The 5575-nt window shown below is 31.0% G+C and overlaps 1 long non-coding RNA gene across 1 annotated transcript; it reads right to left on the bottom strand.

Moving 5' to 3' along the window:
• Window positions 1–203: 203 nt before the first annotated feature.
• On the bottom strand, window positions 204–2449 carry LOC132285836 (uncharacterized). The gene is made up of 3 exons (XR_009472619.1): window positions 2204–2449; window positions 2044–2119; window positions 204–622 (listed from the first exon to the last, which is right to left on the bottom strand). It is a non-coding gene; the product is annotated as an uncharacterized LOC132285836 (long non-coding RNA).
• Window positions 2450–5575: the final 3126 nt, after the last annotated feature.

Raw genomic sequence — 5575 nt, 5'->3', positions numbered from 1 at the left:
CCAAATTCTCATTTGGGACGGAACAATTTTCTGTCCCAAATACGTATTCGAGACGGAAAGTTTTTTTGTGCTAAATAAGTATTTGGGACAAAAAATTGTTGTCCCTAACGTGCGTCTATTATTTTATTATTATTTTATTTTATTGGTAATATGTGCGCCTATTATTTCTGCTATTTCCATTTCTATGTTTCAACACAAATAAAGAAGCTAAATTTTAATGACCATTACTTAAAAAAACAATGTACAAATCGCATTTACATCAATTGTACTCAAATAAGTACCAAATAACATAGTATCTAGACATCAATATTTGAAATACATTCTTGTAATAATAAAAGATTAATCATCAAAATGTTGGTGGATGAGTTTGAAATGGTGAGTTTGGAGCAAACAGGCCAAGCATCAGTGGCTGCAAAGTATTTAAATGGCTGCCAAAGGGTCTATAAAGTTGTTGCTGCTGCAAAACAAGGGTCGATATGCACCGAACTGTGTGGACATGAATTGAAAAGACAACCTTTGATACTCCAACATACTATTCAGAATTGCCTTCAGTTCAATGATAAGACTCCCTCGCATCCAAGTTATCGAATGCCTCTAATGATGATTGGGTCATCATATTGTCCTGCATTATCAAACAAATGAATGTATAACCATCAAACAGAATAAGTGAGTGCAAAGCTAAAATCCAGATAACAAGCAATACCAACAGAATACCAATGTAATCAGTATTTGAAAGTGATAAACATATGCTTGAATGCCAAAGTCATTAAAATTTAGAATAACAATGTAAGCAGTAATTGAAAGTGATACTTTGGCAATTCTTAATGCAATTCAAGAAGAATTAGTTGATACATGTGCTTTATAGATTTTCCTCCATATTGCATCAGCAAGAGGCTTATATGTAAAACCATGTTCCAAGTCCAAGATCAAACAATGTACGAGTTAGTTAAAAGAACAGTTCTACATAATAAACTGCATGCAAATTTGATTGACTATTTTCCTCAATAGTTTGTAAATCAATTGAATGTGATTGTATATCTTAACTCTATTTTATGAATAAAAAAGCTTTTATCTTTGCCAGAATAAAATAGAAACCAAAACTAAAAAAATAAAAGGATTTTTCAAAAATTATAAATTCTCTGATCCAGCCTTGAAGTTGGAAGCAACTTTTCTTATGACTCGGGCTATTTTTCTTATGCATACTTGATGACTAAAACTTTGCCTTCAGACCTGAAAAAGATGAAGATGGGTATAATTACAACAGAAATTACTTAAACATATAGAAGTACCATTATCTCATATAGAATTTTCTACAATCATGATTTACTAAAATAAACTCATAAGATCATTTACTCGAATGAAAATAATCAAACCTACTAAAGTGACTAAGAGAACACAAACTTCAATATTTACAATTGAATTAACACAAGCATGTAGGTCACAGTTTGACCTCAATAAGAGAAGTGAAATCTGTTTCTAGAGGTAACATTCAGTACTAATTAATATGAAATCTTGAGCTAGAGAAACATTCCCTGTGATTTGGGTGGCTTTATTTAGCCACTGAGCCCTTAGCCAATAAAACAATAACCTTCCACATCCCAATTTTACTAATTTACAAAGACGTTTGGCACATTTAAAGGAAGAGCAAAAACTGAAAATTGATTATTATCCCTCTTTTTTATATTTTTGTATCCCTGCTTCAATAAAACTAATTTAAAAATAATAAAAATAAAATAAATGACAAAAAAAAGCATGTAAAACCAAAATATCCCAATTAATTTCTATCAACTCTCTTTTTCCGTATTTCTAATTCATGATATCAGAATTAAAAAAATGATCTGTTTACTGTTTTATTCATTGTCACTAGATTAATCAATTATCAATCAGTTGAGTTAGGAGAAATTGAAGGTTGCGATGGTAGGAAATCAAACATTTAAGCTTTAAATGGGCGTTCAAATTAAACACACAAAATTGAAGACAAAAACACACAGAGACATACAAATACATATATACACAAATCCTTTCAATGCTTGGAAAGATTACCTTCAGAAGGTTGGAGAACCGATCTATGCCACCCTCTGTATTTTCTATCTAAACAAAACCTTTCTCTTCTTTTTCACTGTAATTTGGGTGTGTATCAAAGCATCAGAAAAAAAAAAAAAAAAAAAAAGGGTGAAGGAGCTAGAGTTCAGAAAATAGAAACCTGTTTCGCCGGTCGTTACGAGTTCAGAATTACTGTATCGACACCCGATGTCGGTGCAGAATCAGTGAGGGAAGGATCTTTTGTGGCGCCGTTTGTTGTTCGGGTTACAGAGAGAGAAGAGAAAGGTCGTCTAGGGTTTGAGACGGAAGAGAGAGATTATGAGGTGGCTAGAGAAATGTGGTAAGGATTTTAATTATGGGGTGACACGTAATGCTTTGATCCTCCCAAAAACCCTTTTTGCGAAAATTTGGACTTATTTTTGGGTTAATTGGGACCGTAGGCCTCAACCGTCCCAAAAAACCCTAGCTTTTGAGACAGTCTTTAAAATGTTCCTAATTATCTGTCCCTAGTATCCAAAATTCTTGTAGTGGCGCTAGACAAATTTTGTGTTACATTTAAAAGATTACTTACCTACAAAGTCAGTCTTAGAGTAAGGTAAATAAACCAAGACAATTTTGACCTTTTCCTCTCAAGGTGCTAGGCTCAAAGTATTTAAGCCCATAGAAAAAGTTCACAAATTGCTTAACTGTGAAAGTTATAAAAAAAAAATTAATAAGAAATAAGATGGAAGTACAATTTGAATAAGAACACAATAACATCCATATATAAACACATACTTCTATTTTTTTATGACAAGTAGAAAAAGGGAGAACTTGAATATGGACACACTCGTACTCTATCAATTATGTCATTGGATAAATGTTAAGCATCAATTTATGGTTAGAGCTAGATTACATATAGCTGGATTACATACAAAATCAGATTAGCATAGAATGGTTCATAAATAAGATAGAATCAAACTAAATATGGGACATTCAAGTGATCATGAACAAAGCTAGGTGGGGTGCACCTAGTGGAGTAAGCTACTTGGACTCCCTATGCCAACTCAGCAATCTCCTAGGGTCACTAATGATAAATTTTGCTCTTCATTTAAAAAATAATTTACCTACAAAGTTGTCAGATTAAAGTAAATAAGCCAGGTGAATTTTAACCTTTTTCCTCTAAAGCTCTTAGGCTCAAGAATTCAGGCCCACATAAAAAGTTCACAAACTGCTTGCTTAACCATGAAAGTTATAAATAAATAAAAAAATGAAAAAAAATTAAATAAAATAAGATGGAAGCACAATTTATGTATAACATCCTTATATATACATAAACTTTTTTATAAAAATAAAAATGAAAACAAAACAAAAAAATAAAAAAATGGAAGCACAATTTATATAAGAACAAAATAGCATCCTTATATATACACTTTTTTTTTTTTTTCTCCCAATAAAAAAAGTCAAAATTGTAATACTACTGTAATCCTTGGTTTTGTTAAATAGAAAGTAATGAAAGAAATAGAAAGAAATTCAAAATGCAATATCTTTCTTTCTTTAATTGTTGTGAAAAATATATACGGATTTAAAAATTAAATTCAAGGAGCACAGTGTAAAAAATAATAATAACCAATAAACATGACAATAAATATAGATTCTTCAAATCAAGAGGCGAAAGAAGAAAAACATATTGCAAAATAATATGTGGTATAAGAAAGATAAATAGTTGACAAAAATTAGAAAAGAGAGAAAAATGAGAGAACTTTGAAAGAGAAAAAAAAATTGTGCTTGATTCAAATAGAAAAATTTAAATTTTTTTTAAGGAAATTAAACGAATTTAAAAAGTAAAAGAGAAAAGAAATAAAAACTTAAAGAGATAATTTTAGAAAATAAAAATTTTAGTAAGGGAATTATATGACTTTTTATATATACATTGGGGGTACGAGTCCGGGCATACACTGGCTCCGCCCTGAATATATATATATGTATGTATATATATTGACACATGGAAGTAAATATGCGAAGACCAAATCTTTTAATTATATTTAAAAAATCGCACAACAGGCCACTGTTAAAAAATAGACAACATGCCAAGAATGCTATCTACTTTATTTGATAGCAAATGTGCAACAGATTTTATACTATTATTGACTTGATGTAGTTGTAACCTGTCGACTAAAAAGGAGCAATGCTGAGGTCCAAAATTCCAAATCACCCCCAAGGCCTAAAACGTAAAGAAGCGCCGCCTCTTAATCTACTTATAAGGACTTTGAAATTAGTTTTCAGTTCATATTTTTTTGGTTCAGCAAAACAGAAGGCAGAAGCTTTGATTTTAAATAACATATGTTAATACAAATTGAGTCAAACAGTAACTAATCCTTTATAAACATGTATGATGTATTTGTGAGGTGCAAGTCCGTGCTACCATCCCCAGTCAAATTATAAACAATTGCACCCGTTTTAGGGAATTTTTCAATATTACCAAGTGCGAATTTCGACTTTGTTGTATCTTGGAAGTGCTTTGTTATAAAAATCGATAGCAAACTCAATTAGAGCGGGGAGAGAGGGGCAAATAATTTTTCCTTCTTCAATCGCCTATACTTGCCTCAACATCTTATCCTAATGTAAGGTGTTACCTTTACATCAAAACGATGTTATTTTGATGCACTAGAAACGTAATGTGCCCCTCTTTGTATAGGGTAGGTCAGTTTTCGTGAATAAAATATGATAGAATACATAAATATTGGAGATTGGATGGAGTTTTTCTACATAGATGAAGAATGGTGAGCACAAAGTCAAGGTTGGAGTATATATTCGTGAATAAGACAAGACATGGTCATCAAGAAATAGTGAGGGTGGATAGAGTTTTCCTGGAGAGATTGAGAATGGTGAGTGAGTATAAATTTATTAATAAGATAACACAGAGTGATCAAGAAATAGTGGAGGATGGATAGATTTTTCTAGAAAGATCGAGACTGGTGAGTACAAAAGTGATTAATTATTTTCTTTTCCCTTGTAGAAACAAAAAATCTTGAAGCTTAGTTATTTTTCTTTTGGTCTAGATCGAGCTAGTTTTGGTTGGATTCATTTTTAGTACGATTATTGTTTTCTTTATTTTTCGATCTTCCTCCCAAGATTATCTATATTTCTTATTTATTGCATGCCTATCCCCAACATACCTAAAAATATTACCTTTAATGAATTGCTTATCAAACTTCGAAGGTTGGTTATGAGTCTAATGTTTACTCTTATTTCAACAATAAACATATCGATTTCCCATGGACAATTTGATCAAAAATCCATTGTTTCATGTTCCTTTCTTGCACCATAATATATTTTTTTAACAAGACAAATCCGTAAACACAAATACTTGTAATTTTATGAATCCTAGTTTGAAATGATAGTATTTTGTTGGCCCCATTTTGTTCAAATAATTTTTTTCAATCATATGTGTTGGCATAATTTCATTTTATAGCACTTTAGACATTTCTAAAAATGAATGTAAGGGTGTTCATTTGATATTATACCACCTGTGAATTCAGTCTAATCCACG

This window comes from Cornus florida, unplaced genomic scaffold (assembly GCF_030987335.1).
Source record: "Cornus florida cultivar Cherokee Brave unplaced genomic scaffold, ASM3098733v1 CherokeeBrave_3.0.0_Hap2_Chr11, whole genome shotgun sequence".
NCBI lineage: Eukaryota > Viridiplantae > Streptophyta > Magnoliopsida > Cornales > Cornaceae > Cornus > Cornus florida.
The sequence above is the reverse complement of the archived record's forward strand: the minus strand, read 5'-3'. Positions and strand labels throughout refer to the sequence as shown.